Source organism: Oryctolagus cuniculus, chromosome 12 (assembly GCF_964237555.1).
Source record: "Oryctolagus cuniculus chromosome 12, mOryCun1.1, whole genome shotgun sequence".
Taxonomy (NCBI): domain Eukaryota; kingdom Metazoa; phylum Chordata; class Mammalia; order Lagomorpha; family Leporidae; genus Oryctolagus; species Oryctolagus cuniculus.
Window position 1 is genome coordinate 28,018,046 of NC_091443.1, and position 16,328 is coordinate 28,034,373.

General features: G+C 37.3%; 1 long non-coding RNA gene across 4 annotated transcripts in view; it reads left to right on the plus strand.

Annotated features, from left to right (window-relative positions):
* Window positions 1-16,328, plus strand: part of LOC103351248 (uncharacterized) — a 406,717-nt gene that overhangs the window by 222,066 nt on the left and 168,323 nt on the right. For 2 of the 4 annotated variants that reach the window (XR_011380450.1, XR_011380455.1), the window contains exon 10: window positions 16-4,522. The exons of the other annotated variants lie outside the window; for them this stretch is intronic. This is a non-coding gene — a long non-coding RNA (uncharacterized lncRNA). Of the gene's footprint in view, window positions 1-15; window positions 4,523-16,328 lie in introns of those variants that run through there. 4 annotated transcript variants of the gene reach the window in all.

The window sequence follows — 16,328 nt, forward strand, 5'->3', positions numbered from 1 at the left end:
GATTTTATACCATAGGATTGCACAGCAAGAAAATGGTTACCAGACGCTGACACCTTGATTTTGGATTTCCCATCCTCCAAAACCGTGAGTCAACACATTTCTATTCATCATGAATTCCCTAGTGCAGGCATTTTGTTACAGCAGCACAAAATAGAAGACACATCGTACAGGTGGGGCCGTAAAAATAATTTTTGTTCTATGACTAGTTGTTTCACTTAGTGTAGTGTCTTTTGGGTACATCCCCATTTTTCACCAAAGGCAGGATTTCCTTTTGTGTATCTATACCGCAGTTCCTTTATCCATTTATCAGGTGATGGACATTTAGGATTCTCACGAACCATGGCTGTTGCCAGTAGTGCTGCAATTCACCAGAGTTTGCACATAATTCTTAGAGACCCTGTTTTCAGTTTCTTTACATATATTCCCACAAGTTGTGTTACTAGATCATAGAGTAGATCCACTTTTCATTTTTCAAAAAACCTGCATTCTGTTTTTCAATAACTTATGTCCCCACCAGCAGTTTGCAACGGTTCCAGTTTCTCCATAGCCTTAAAAATATTTGTTTTATATATGTATATATATATACACACACATATATACATATAAACATATATGTATATTTTATATACGTATATATATGCACATATATAAAACTTTCAGACAAGTATGAGTTGAAATCTCATTGTGGTTTTGATTTGCATTTCCCTAGTGATTAGTGATTAATGATGTTAAGCGTTTTTTGTATACCTGTTGTACATTTGTGTATTTCTTTGGTGAAATCTTTTGCCCATTTTCAATCAGGTTATTTGGTGTTTCCCTGTTGACTCATAAGAGTTTCCTACATGTTTTGAATATCAATCCCTTAGCAGACATGTGGTTTACAGACACTTTCTCCCATCCTGTAGTTGTCTTCTCCTGTAGTGGATTCTCTCTCAACTGCACAGATTCTTGTTGGCTTGATGCAGTCCCACTTGTCTGTTTGTGCTCTTTGTTTCATATCCAGAAATTCATTGCCATGAGTAATATCCTGAAAGTGTTCTTCTGGGAGCTTTATAGTTTCAGGTCTTAAATATTGTATCCATTTTGACTATTTTTGTGTAAGGTATAAGTTTCATTCTTCTACCTATGAATATCCAGTTTTCCCAAGATCGATATCTAGCCTTTCCCTGAAATGTGTTCCTCACACCCTCAGTAAACACGGGTTGATCATATCTTCGGGTTCATTTCTGGATCTTTGTCCTGTTCCATTGTCCTATGTCTGCATCTCTCTTCTGTAGAAAACAGTGCATATTCTCCATCCTTCTCTTACACAGTAGCTTTTACTCAGGCAGGAACTGTTCTGCCTGACTTTTCTTATTTTACCACAGAGGTAAGGACTGGGGCAAGAAAGACTGACACAGCTATTATTATGTTAATACTAATTATTCTTCTGACTCACTCAGAATTCCTCATGTGCATATGCCAGATAATATTAATAAAGGTGAATATGAAAAAAATCAACAAACCACAGCAGTATAACTATAGATCTGATTATTAAGCTACTTACTAAAGCATTTTTGTCTTACAAAACTCTAAAAAATCAAAGCTGCAATAGAAGATTAGTGTGGTTATTTAATAAACAGAATTAGGACAAAGCGAGAACCAAAAATAGATATTAGTATGAAAATGTTAAAACAAATCATTATAGAGTAGCAATTTTTTTCATTTACATGTAGAATATGTGGTATGTGAAATAACTAGGATAGATATTTAGCTCATAATTATCTTTATAAGTTAACAGAAAATACTTGAAGACAACTGTGTTTAATAGTTTTTAAATAGGAAATACTAAGTTGTAAGGTTATGAAGGAAAAAATAAAGATTAAAAAGAAAATTTGACAGCAAAGTCAAAAGACACAATGAAGTAGATAGACATTAAATGTTTGATACTCTTTCAAGCAAATATGATAGTGAATTTAAGTAATACCTGTATAATTTAATGTAAAACATTCTTTGAAAGATGAGCAGATTAGAGAATAAGAAATAAACATAAAATGGTGCTTTATATGCACTGGATGTGTAACACATAATATGTAGAACAATATCTACCATCAATACACTAATCCAATTTGACAGGTGTCATTATAAGGTACACAGATACTGGAGTGGAAGGGAAGGCAGAGAGCACCATGTGGCTAGAAGAGGCAGAGAATGAAGTGTTGCAATTGGAAGCTAAAGCTTACCAAAGGTTTGCCCAGCACCCCAAGTGGGGAGGAGGTAGGGCAGGCTCTCCACGAAAGGTGCCAGATATGCATGGCCCTCCTGAAACTGGATTTCAGACCTTTTGCCTCCAGTAATAAACTTCTGTTATTTTAACTCAGCCAGTTGGAGATCCTTGTCGTGACTGCCCTGGAAAACTAATACAATCATCAATTTCATAATTAAAATTGACCATACAGAAAAAAAATTTTGAGAGTTTATGTGAAAAGTTATCAGAGGAAAGTTGAGTAAATCACAGATGAGGCAATTATTACCTAGCCGGAAAGTAGTAAGCATAATCGTAACACCCTGAAATGTTAAGCAATAGATAATGTTTAGATAGGAAAAGCAATATAAACATTCAATATTGATTCAACTAAAATTAATACAGTCACAGTAGGATGGTGGGTAAATTATAATATAGAAATAATAACATTGACAAAGATCTAAACATTCAACTACCATTACAAGAAGTCAGTGTTTTTCAAAAAGAATTCATGAATCAAAAGATATCAGTGAATGCATAGTAAATTTATCTGGTTCAGCATTGCAGAGGAGGTGGGAGAATGGCAAATACTGCAAAGAAACCACCAGGGTAAACTTGTCTTTTGTTTCTTTTATTTTAAATCTTTTTTCTGTTATTTAAAAATGTTTGTATATCACTTCAAAATAGCAATATATATGAAATAAAAATTTATAGGACATATAATGAAATGTAAACATACAGAATACTATATTCTGGGACATTAACAATGGGTTAATATTCATCACAAGTTAGAAGATAGGCAATACAGTCTTGAAAATATGTCTGGAGTTAGAACACATTTTTGAAAGTACAAGGTAGATTTAAGAAATATAATTCTCTCATTATGATCAATTGCGAACTGAAATTGATCACTTGGACTAGTGAGATGGCATTGGTACATGCCACCTTGATGGGATTAAATTGGAATCCCCTGGTATGTTTCTAACTCTACCATTTGGGGCAAGTCAGCTTGAGCATGTCCCAAATTATATATCTCTTCCCTCTCTTATTCCTACTCTTATGTTTAACAGGGATCACAATTCAGTTAAATTTCAACACTTAAGAATAACTGTGTATTAATTACAGAATTAAATCAGTCATATTAAGTAGAACAGACAAAAAAACTACTAAGAGGGATAATGTATTAAGTTGTTCATTAACAGTCAGGGCTATGCTGATCAAGTCACCGTTAGTTCGCAATTGATCATAATGAAAGGACTAAGAGTCAAAGGGAGCACATAAGCAAGTCTAGTACCTGCTAACACTAACCGATAGAATAAATAAAGGGGAGAGTGATCCAACATGGGAAGTGAGATACTCAGCAGACTCATAGAATGGCAGATGCCCTAAATAGCACTCTGGCCTCAGAATCAGCCCTAAAGGCACTCGGATCTGGCTGAAAAGCCCATGAGAGTATTTCAGGCATGGAAAGCCAAGACACTCTGGCAAAAGATCTCTGTGAGTGAGATCTCAGTGGAAAGAACAGGTCTTCAAAGAAGGAGGTACCTTTCTCTGAAGGGAGGAGAGAACCTCCACTCTGACTATGACCTTGTCTAAACAAGATAAGAGTCGGAGAACTCAAGGGGCTTCCATAGCCTTGGAAACTCATGACTGGAGCATAGGGAGATTACTGATGCCATAGACAGGAGTGTCAATTGGTAAAGTCAACAACAGGAGTCACTGTGCACTTACTCCTCATGTAGGATCTCTGTCCTTAATGTGCTGTGCATTGAGATTTAATGCTATAATGAGTACTCAAATAATATATTTCACTTTGTGTTTCTATGGGGGTGCAAACTGTTGAAATCTTTACTTAATGCATACTAAACTGATCCTCTGTAAAAAAAAAAAAAAAAAAAAAAAAAAAAAGAAAAGAAAAGAAACTATCAACTCCCAACTTGACTCTCACTGGGATTAAACATGACAATAGGTCTGATCTGATTTCATCATCATTAAAAAAAATCATCTATTATTTTTCACTTTATGTTTCTGTGTGGGAGCAAACTGTTGAAAGCCTTACTTAATGTATACTAAGCTGATCTTCTGTATATTAAGATAATCGAAAATGAATCTTGATGTGAATGGAAGGGGAGAGGGAGTGGGAAAGGGGAGGGTTGTGGGTGGGAGGGACGGTATGGGGGGTAAGCCATTGTAATCCATAAATCGTACTTTGGAAATTTATATTCATTATATAAAAGTTAAAAATAAATAAAAAATAAATAAAAAATTAAAAAAAAAAAAAAAAAAAAAGAAATATAATTCTCTCAAGGATTAATCATATAAATTCCAGAAAAAGCATAAAGTATGTAAACAATAGGGTACTAACTATCTGAACATTCCACAGGAAATAAAAGTAAATAATTCTCATTTTGGTCTGTTTGTCTTCTCATTACTATCTCATGAGAGCCTCCATTTTGACAGACACAACTCTAAATTCCTAACTTGTTGTTTTTGTTGTTTTCATTTTTCAGAAAACTTCCCATCGTCTCTTTCACTTATGAGTCTTCTCTTACAAACTTTGCTCTACATGGAAACTTAATTATGATTTAGCCTAAATCTCTATTTTTATGTCATTTTGATGCCTCTTCTCTTTGTAAACTTTCACCAGCATCTTCCTAGTTTATATCTGGATGACATGGCAGTAGGGCTTTGGTTGGGCTTGGGGTTATTTATTAATGTAACTGTATGATTTTTATTATGTTTAGTTAGTAGTGTAGAAGTAGTAGTACTTATTATTTAGACCACAAATCTGCTTTCCTAATATTGTCATAGTATGGTTCCAATTTCAGATGGAAAAAGATCATGATTATTTTGTGTCTGTAACTTCTTCAGATAGGCTGAAATCTGGCTTGAAATGTTAAGTCTACTTATTCACGATTACATTAATATTCATGAGATTACTCTTATCCTAATATTCTCATTTTATATAGACATTCACAAAATTCTGTAGCATTTCTTGCACGTACTTTTTTTTTTCTGAAGCGTGAAGTAACTTGTTTAAAGCTAAAATTTTTAAAAAATCTTGTCAACAAGTTTTCATTTTCAACATGCTTTTCCCAAGGCAATATTAGTGAAGCTTGAATATATATGAGTTCTGTCCTGTGTGTATTGCTTGTTGGTAGACTAAATTATTTCATAAATAGCAGTTAAATAATAGTATTACTGGGTGCTAATTTATGCCTTTTGTAGAACTGCAAAAGATTATATTTTCTGTTTCCCTAATTTTTAAATCCATAACTGAAAAATATTTAAACTTAAAATATGAACACACTTTATTCTCTGAATTTAAAACTAAAATAACTGAACTATGAATAATAAAAAATATTAGAAGTGATAATACCACATGTGGATGAACCATATTTGAAGTCATGCTTGTCAGTCCATCTTGTAAAGTGGTTTTTATTGTATTGGTGATCTAAACTCAATGCATTTTTGCCAATTATTCAAAGGCTATGCCTAATATCTTAAAAAATATGTTTTTGAAAAACATTACCAACCAAGTTTCCTTCTAGTTGGTAATGATTAACATTTTAATGTGTTAATTTATTTTTATAATGTGTTAACTTATTTAATAATGTAATAAGAATAATATTGTGTTTTTGCACTTCTCTCAAAGCTTTCATACTCTAGTAAGTCAAATTTAAATTCAACACAAGCTCTTAGAATGTCTGCTTGCCACCTGGGAATGGCATCCCTGGGGCTGAAGCAGACATACAGAGAGATCGCTAGAATGAGGAAGTGCTCTGAGTATCTCCAACAATATTCTTGTATGGTAAAGAAAAAGATAACCAAATAACACCCAGTTTGGAAAATAAAAAGGAATACAACTAATTAAATATGCCAAAGTACCTCACATTCTTATGAATCACTAGTTAATCAGCTGAAAAATAACAGAAAAAATGAGGGTAAGACAAAATATTCGGGCCAGCGACATGGTTCACTCAGCTAATCCTCCACCTGCGACGCTGGCATCCCTTATGGGCACCGGGTTCTAGTCTCGGCTGCTACTCTTCCACTCTAACTCTGTGCTGTGGCCCAGGAAGGCAGTGGAGGATGGCCCAAGTCCTTGGGCCCTGCACCCGCATGGGAGACCAGGAGGAAGCACCTGGCTCCTGGCTTCGGATCAGTGCAGCACCGGTTGTAGCAGCCATTTGGGGGGTGAACCAACGGAAGGAAGACCTTTCTCTCTGGCTCTCTCTCTCACTGTCTCATTCTGCCTGTCAAATAAGTTTAAAAAAATACAAAAGAATCAGGATTACTTGTTCATCTATTTTTTAAAATAATTACCATACCATCTTCATTTATCTCAAAACTCTGCCATTTTTTTCCTCGTGTCTCAAACAGATGCCTAAAATGGATATAGAAGTTTGAAGAAAAATAATTCATAAATTGAGTAGTTTAATAATTCTTTTGAAAAACTATTTCTAGCAGAAGAAAAGTTTATTCAAATTAGTTATGAACTTGGTTCTTAGATGTATAGATAAAATGTTGGTGAACTAATTTACCTACTTAGGAGTATTACTTCCTAAATATTTTAATTCATGTTTTGATTACATTTGGGTGAGGCTAAGGCATACATATTAAACACTTCTTAAAATATATTTTACAATTGCTATGAATTTTAAAAAAAAATATAAAATCTGAATTCCATCTCTAATAAATACTATGGACCCCAATTAATACTGTGATATTTTCCCAAGTTAGATTGAAATTTAAGACAATTTTGTAAGCATCTCTCTTCAGGAAATTTTGTCTAAAAATGATACATTAAATCTTACTCAACTTTAGATTTCAAGGACCTATTATAATTCTCAGTTACTTCCATATTTTATCTTTTCTTTTTTAAGTCTCATAAGGGGCTATCGTTGTGGCATAGAAGGTTAAGCTGCCATCTGTGATGCCAGCATCCCATATGGGTGCCGGTTCATGTCCTGACTGCTCCACTTCCAACCCAGTGTTCACCTGGGAGAGCAACAGAGATTGAATCAAGTGTACGGGCCACTGTGACCCACAAAGGAGACCCAGAAAATGCTGCTGGCTCTAACATGGCCATTGTTGCCGTTTGGGGAGTGAACCAGCAGAAAGAAGTTAATCTCTATCTCTCACCCTCTCTCTCTATGTAACTTTGCTTTTCATATAAACAAATAAGAACTTTTTAAAATAAAATCGCATAAAAAATCAAAATTCTTAAACTTTCTGCTGATTGTTCTGTATTTATTTGAAATAAAAGGCAAAGTACACATCACTATTTAAGCCACTTGAGAGAACAAGGGCTAACCCCAAGCCATAAGAAGTCAAACTCTGTCAACAAAATGTGTTTTCTATTCCATGTTTTTTTTTTTAACTTTTATTTAATGAATATAAATTTCCAAAGTACAGCTTATGGATTACAATGGCTTCCCCCCCATAACGTCCCTCCCACCCGCAACCCTCCCCTTTCCCACGCCCTATCCCCTTACATTCACATCAAGATTCATTTTCAATTCTCTTTATATACAGAAGATCAGTTTAGCATACATTAAGTAAAGATTTCAACAGTTTGCTCCCACACAGAAACATAAAGTGAAAAATACTGTTTGAGTACTAGTTATAGCATTAAATCTCAATGTACAGCACACTAAGGACAAAGATCCTACATGAGGAGTAAGTGCACAGTGACTCCTGTTGTTGACTTAACAAATTGACACTCTTGTGTATGGCCTCAGTAATCACCCTAGGCTCTTGTCATGAGCTCCCAAGGCTATGGAAGCCCCCTGAGTTCACTGACTCTGATCATTTTTGGACAAGGACATGGTCAAAGTGGAAGTTCTCTCCTCCCTCCCTTCAGAGAAAGGTACCTCCTTCTTTGATGACCCGTTCTTTCCACTGGGATCTCACTCGCGGAGATCTTTCATTTAGGTTTTTTTTTTTTTTACCCCCAGAGTGTCTTGGCTTTCCATGCCTGAAATACTCTCATGGGCTTTTCAGCCGGATCCACATGCCATAAAGGCTGATTCTGAGGCCAGAGTGCTGTTTTGGACATCTGCCATTCTATGGGTCTGCTGTGTATCTCACTTCCCATGTTGGATCATTCTCTCCCTTTTTGATTCTATCAGCTAGTATTTGCAGACACTAGTCTTATTTATGTGATCCATTTGGTTCTTAGTCATATCATTATGATCAATTGTGAACAGAAATTGATCACTGGGACTAGTGAGATGGCATTGGTACATGCCACCTTGATGGGATTGAATTGGAATCCCCTGGTATGTTTCTAACTCTACCATTTGAGGTAAGTCAGCTTGAGCATTCCATGTTTTAAAAAACTCTTTGAAAAAAGAAAGCCTGTTGGATAGGGGTGCAAGTTAAGTCACATGTCAAATACAAAATGTGAGAGCTTCTGTCAAAGGCACAGTGGTTCAACAGAATCCATGTAGGAAAGGAAACTGACACTGCAACCAGTGTCCTATGCCCTGTCAGGCTGCAAGATTTTGAAAATATTTGAAATGCCTGGCCCAATATTTCTATCAGTGAAAAATGTTGAACTATTGAAAAACACTATTTTCTCATTATTGTAGAAATTTGATTGCATGCCTATGAATTCTTAATATTTTGCTTACTAATTGTGAATTTTAAACAAATCTTGAACTTAAAGCTCATGTCCATTCACATTACATGGTCCATTAAGTTACAGTTAGGATAATACTTCTAATTTGTCAAAGTCAGTTTTTGCATAAGTTTTGCTTTCTTCAAAATTTATAATGCTATAATGTTTAAAAACATTTTTAGTATTTTTATACATGAGAATGATGTAATACTAGGGCTGAAATCACAACTGCATTTCATTTGCAATTTCACCTCCTCTTGAACATTCATATATGCAACAAGTCTGTGGGTTGCATTTAGGATGATATTAATTATCAGATTGATTTTCAATAATATTTTGTCCTAAAGTGAGTTATTTTTATTGATATTAATTTGCTTCCCATCAGAGCACAAATGCCTTTAACAAAAGGCAATTGGCAGATAATTCAGTTACAGTTTGTGTTTGTATGCCAAAGGCTAATCCCTATTAATAAATGGTATCTATTAATCAGACTCATCAAGAATGTGAATTTCTTGTGGGATACGAGAGCGATCTCAGTTTTTGTCTCACATGGAAGAATTTCCATGGTGACAGGGACAGTGAGTAAAGCAAAGTTTACTGAAAGCAAGAAACCTCCTGCCTCCCCAGTCAGGAGGGGGACTCCATTGGAGCTGTTACTAGAGAAGCTTGCAAGTGCTGGCTCTTTTATACACTAAGTGTCACTCTCTGATTGGCCCCTTTCTGAAAAGTGATTTACCCCATTGGAGGAAGAGCAGAATAACAACAAATCAGGAAGTCAGAATAACAACCAATGAGAAGACAGGATTAACAAACAGGTAACAGAAACTGTACACAAATGAGGCTGCTATATGAACTAACCATGGAACTGATATTGGAGTAGCCTGCTTTGCACTGAAGTGTGCAGCCTGCTCAATCAGATCTATTCAGCATACTCAGCAACATTTGAAGATTTCATTTCCTATGTCTCTCCCTCCCTTAGGGCTCCTCTCATCTTTTTTTATTTTTTTCTTATGGTTTTCTTTCCTTTCCATGGGCTCATATGGCCTCTATCATTTTCCCCTCTGAAGATACACCTATCTGCTGTTATGGAGAATGTCAGACAGGTCTAGCTGCTTCATGCAGAAAGGGGCATTGTTGAGGGATGTACGCCAGGAAACTCCTTCAGAGGCCTATCCAGAGGTATTCAGTAGAAGGAGGTTTACCTGAGAGGTTCCAGCAGCATGACCATTTGAGACTTGATTGAATCTAAATGAGAGCGAGACCTAGGGCTATCAAGAGCAGGAGGAACCACTAAGTTGGCCTTTTATTGGGTTCCACCATTCAAAGAGGTGGCTTAACTGGGTGATGATGTCTTCAGCCCTATCCAGGGGCATGACCACCTGCCCTATAGCTGAGAGGTGGTGTCAAAGGTTTAGGTCAGGAAAACAGGAGTAAGAGGGAGAGGCAATGGGTAAGCAAGTATATGAAGCTGTGCCAACAACATGCTATAGTACTGTATGTTATATCCTGTGGGGACTGTACAGATCCCTGCTTGTCCCCTCATTCCCCAGAACCTTGAGACACAGTTTCTGTCCCAGGTACCTGCCTAGAGAGCTTACCAGTCACTGTGCCACTCATGGTGCAGTATACACATACACACGCAAACACTCATAGTATTCTAAGAAAATAAACCTTGGTCACAGACTCTGCTGTATTACCTAAAATCTGCAGTGTGCTAGACCTGGGCCTCTGCCTGGGCAAGTACACTTATGTGATGAGAAGCAGTTGTTTTATGCCTCTTAACCTTAAGCCATATCTTATAGGCTTGAATGTAAAAGTGAGACTTCACTACTGGCATCTTTGCAAAGGTGTGTTGAGCTACAGTTCGGAAGGATGGCACGACCCCTTGCCACTGCTTGGGTTAAGGACTAAGTAGATGAAGGGATAAAGGAGCATGGTAGGAGGATCAATATGCTCCCCAATGTGTTACCTGGGAGATATGGGCTATATAAAAAGGACCTGATGGAGGTGGACCCAAAAAGAGGGAGAGACCAGAAAATGATGGAGGAGGACACCAGAGAACATACAAGAGGATCAGTCTCTACAAGCCCAGGTCACAGGAGGGTCCATGCCTAAGGAAGTGACTGGGTGGAAAAGGCTGCCTGAATCTGCAAAGGATACCTAAATTCTGACTCAAAATTAACTAGACAGTTAAGGAGATACCAACTAGTAGAATCAGGAATTAGAGTTCATTAGAAATGAAGAGAGCCGGTGGGACAGTGGGAGCATCTGGAGCTCACAGTGTAGCAAGGCAGGCAGAAAAAGAGAGGGAGATCTCATCAGAGTGTGGGGTAAAGTAAGGAGTCATTGGGACGGTGGGGCCTGGAGCCTATGGCTTCATCCCAGAGTAAGCCCAGTCTCATTGACAGATCAATCTCCATAGAAAGAAGAGAGCTCAGTTCTCAGCCCATTTCCTTTATGAGCTGGCGGACTCATCAGGAGCTCTTAAAAAACACAAGAATGTTGACTTGGCCTGAACTTCACAAGTACTCCAAGACCTTCTCCCAGTCTCCCAGGATGACCTAATCACTATGACAGAAAACAAAGTCACACAGGACCAACATTCCCAGAGTATAGATGAGGAAGAGTGGGAGTGGAGCCTCTAGTGCTACAGCTCTTGAGGATGCTGAAGAGAAGGTTATAGGTGCTGTAGTCTGGGTTAAAATAAGGAGGCATTGGGGCACAGAGCCCATAGCCTTGCTCCAGACCGTACCCAGTCACAGTAGCACCCCTCCCTGCAGGGAGTCCTCTTCTCAGCCCAATAGCCTGATGGGCTGTCCGAGTCTGGGATCCAGCCAAGAGAGTTTTGGGAAGCACCAGGGTTTAGCCCCAGCTAGGATCCATCAGTCATCTCAAGGTCTATCCCAGTTCCTCACAATGGGCTGATCCACACAAGACAGGAGAATTAAAACAAAGTCTGGTCTCCAGGGGATTGATCCAGCCCTAGTCAGCAATTCTGACCCCCGTGTCTCAAGATCAGAAGCCATACTAAATGCTTTTGAGTGGCTGACAAGGTTCCAGTGTTCTTGAGAGAGAGTAGCTATGTAGAGAGTGAGGCTTTCTTGAAAAACAGCAGGAGCAGTCCACTTGCTTATCCATCTAAGGAGGTCATCCTAGTCAAATCATTGTATCCAAGTCACAGCAAATTTTTGCCAGACGATGAGGATGATCGCAGTTCCTGACCCATGTCAAAGAACTCCCATGGAGACAGGGACAGTGAGCAAAGCAAAGTTTGTTGAAAGCAAGAAGCCTTCTGCCACAGCAATCAAGAGGGGGAATATAAGGGAAGATACGCCAAAGAAGCTTGTGAGTGCTGGTTCATTTATACACAAAGTATCTCTGATTGGCCCCTTTTTGAAAAGTGCGTACATATTTAACCAATCAGGGAAAGAGCAGAGTAGCAACCCATCAGGAGGCCAGAATAAATGCCAATCAGAAGGCAGAGATAACAACCATTCAGAAAGCACGGATGGCAACCAATTAGGAAACTGAAATTGTAAGCTAATGAGACATGCCACATGAACCAATCAGGTGCCACACTACAAAAACGTTTTCCTTCCCATGATTGCTGCATCTAACTTTAGCAAGACAAAATGCTCTCTAATTATGTCTGGAACTCCATGCTGTAGAGTGTCACTTATTCTGACAAAGGACGATGCCCTTTCTAGTTGCCACACAGGGTCGTCTTTTGCTTCTGTTCCAGCAGTTCACCAGTGTCCTTTCCATCACCATGGAGGAATGCTCATTTCTACCCTCCAGAGGAGCTGAAGTAGTAATTCATGTCTTTGCCGGAGATATTTTTCCTGGTTTTTCAAAAATTCTCACTGTGCAATTCTAGGTTCTAGCTAGGAAAATAGGAAAAGTGTATCTTCTCAACTCTAAGCTAAAAGTACTTGTTCATGCCTCAAACCAACAGTATTAGACCCACAATACCAAAAAATTTCTCATAAAATTATTTTTCTGGCTCCTCCACTCATCTTATCTCCTACAAAAGTAAAATTTGATAATGAATCCTCTGATGACCTTACCACAGAATATCCTATTTCATTCAATTACACATAAAATATCTGTCTTCTGCTTCCTTATAGTACCCTACAAAGAATTAAAGCATACTTCAGACATAAAATTCCGGCACATCTACATTTATCAATGCATGTAACATTCTGATGGATAAGCTAACTTCCATTTAACTGTTTCCCAACAGTAACTGAATCCCAAGCCCACTAGGATGATTTACCTAAAATGAAGAATCACTCTGCCCTGAATGTAAATTGAAGTATCCAGCTGTAGCTACGAATGAGTTATGAGTTTCAAATGACCCTGTCTGCATACCCTGTCTGTCAAAAATGGTGGGCTGCAACCTCACAAGTGTGCCCTCCTATCCCCTTGGAAATCTGACACACTTTCATTGGATATGAATATGCCTGGTTTCAGTCAAAAGCCTGCCAAACACATACTTACCCTGGAATTGGATAGCTAAAGCCCAGTTCAATTATTTGTTGTAAACTGCTATGTTCAAATTAATATACCTATTTTCTGGAGGTGTACTAAGTAAATATAATGGCATTCAATAAATGGTATTCAAGTATATATAAAACACTAATAGTTTCATAATATTAGGAAAAATTCTGAGCATTATGGAAATGAATATATACAGTCTCCTCAATACAGTTAATAGGAGAAATTAGAAGTTCCAGCATGCTAGGAGTAAGAACAGTATACACATGGTAACCAGAAACACCAACAGAAAACCTCCTGAGTTCACTTATACCTGGCTCAACTGTACTCTCAGTGAATATGCCATGGCTAATATGGACTGTGAACCATTGGAGATTTTTTAAATTATAATTACTTTATCATCTGCCATGCTCAAAGCACCATCTCCCAGAGCCTAATCTTGAAACAATGCTTTCAGTTTTGTGCCACAGTCCACTGACACTCTGTTCTCTCTTTTTTTTAAGCCTTTCATATTTCATTGGTAATATTGCTACATTCAATTTCAATAGCATTTTCTTCTACAATGTCTAATACGCCATTCATGTATCTAATGTCTGTCTTATCTCCCCATCATAGCTTTCATCTTTAAAAGACTACTATGGGTTGCTTTTAAATCTTCAATTTTTATCTTAATATTTTGATAAATCCCCAATTGTCTTGAACATTTAAAATAAATCATGATGTTTGCATGCATTTGCTACTAATTCTTTCTACTGTTGTGTTGACTTTAATTGATTTTTCTCCATGTGAAGGGGTATAACTTTACTCTTCCTTTGTTGTTGTTGTTTGTTGATTTTTTTTTTTTTTTGGCATGCCCATAACTTTTCCTTTACTGCTAGACATCATGAATTTTGCTTTGCTAAGGACTGGATATTTTTGTATTCCTTTGAATATTTTTTTTAGTTCTGGGATACAATTGTTAGTTGAAAACAATACAGTCTGTTGGGATCTTGCTTTCAAACTTTGTTGGGTGAGACTAAACTAACATATACTCAAGGCTTATTTTTTTTCTTACTGTTGAATGGTCTACCATCTTTCCCAGGAATTATGAAGTCTTCCACTCTAGCTTGTGGAATTTCTGGCCAAGTGTGAGATATAGTGATTCTTCCTTCTGATGTTTCTTTTCTAATACTTCTGGCAATCCTGATTTGGATGGTTTTCTAATATGCACGTAATAATTAGCACTCAGTTGAATGCATATGGGACATTTGTATCCCTGGAGCTCTGTCTTGTGCTGGTCTTTGAACTCTCATGAAGTACCTTGCAAACTCCAATCATCTTGGCCTCCACAGACACCTGGTTCTATCCCCGTTTATTCTGGGAGACTCAAGGCCCCATCTGGTTTCCTTTCTCAGTGCCACAATCTGGTAGCTCTGTTCAAGGAATAAACTGAACTCATTGGAGATCCAGTTCATTTTCCTTCTCAGGAAGATTGTGGTTCACTACCAGTTCTCAACCTTGAGGATCATTGATTCATATACTTAAGGTTTTTTAAAATGTTTGTCAGTGTTATCAATTGAATGTTTATGTCAACCAAAAACTCATATGTTGAATCCCTAACCACTGTGGCTACATTTCCACATGAGATTCTAAAAACATGGATTCCTGATCCGAAAGGATGCATGCAGATAAGAAGAGACAGCAGGGGTAGGTGTTGTGGCAAAGAGGTTAAATTGCCATTGGGATGCCTACATTCCATATTGGTGTGTCTGGTATTGGGTCTAGCCTCCAATTCAGCTTCCTGTTAATGCACTTGGGAGGCAGCAGATAAAGCCCCATGTACTTAGGTTCCTGCCATCCATGTGGGCACCCCAGATGGAATTCTAGGATCCAGGATTCAGCCTGCCGCAGCCCTGGCTGTTGCAGATGTTAAGGAGTGGACCAGCAAATGAAAGATTCTCTCCATCTCCATCATCTCCATCTCCATCATCTCCATCATCTCCATCTCCATCTCCATCTCCCTCAATCTCCCTTAGTAGTACTTGACATAACTAGTATTTTAAGGATAGATATTTCAAAAATTTAGGCAATAGTAATGTTTTCTGCTTTATCAACAATTAAGCAATTAAAAGCTCAAGTCAGGAGTAAATCTCAAATATATAACCTACACTCCTTTTTTTTTAAATATACTGCTGAAATATCTATGAAACTTGCTAGCAATTTATGAGAGGGAGCACTGCTCAGCCCTTGCTTTCCAGCTGAATAAAGCCTGAGATAATATAGAGAGGAAATTTTAAATGCAGTGATGTAGGGTCCATATGTTTACTTTAATACATTAGACATCAGAGAGCTGTTCTCTTGGTTATCTCTGCCCAAATCAATGTCTGCTCTTTGGAGCATTTTAAGGATAGAAGCAATAGAAGGCATTTGAGAGACTTCTAACCTCAAGCTGAATTAATAGTAAATATTCCTTGGATTATAAAATTGGAGAAAGTGAATGAAGACTAAAATTTTAAGTGACAAGTCTTGGATATTTAGTAGTTATTTCTCTCCTATAAGAAAAGCAGAAGAATTTTGTCTTTAGAAAGGAAAGTAAAAGTGAAGAAGTATCAGAGGAGGAAGTGAGAAAAGTAGCCTTTGGCCATTTTTCTCATGTACTATTAAATTGCTTTTAGCAGAAATGCATAGATTCTTACCATAATATAATCTAAAACTTTGGAAAATTATTTCATTTTGTGTTTTCTTTTTTGGAATCTCTTTGCTTTTATAGTGTGAAATGAAGATTATTTTGTGTATGCATATATATGAAACATGTATATATATGAAAATTGCCAAAGATATCATTCATTGACTTGTGTACATTTTTTCAGTGATTTGAGATGACACTTTAAACAAAGCAGTCCATGGAATAAAATGTGTGACACATTCTAGTGTGATATGTTTTCAACAATGGGAGCTGAGACACCAGATAAGCAGAATGGTATTGAAAGTCACCCTTACCAT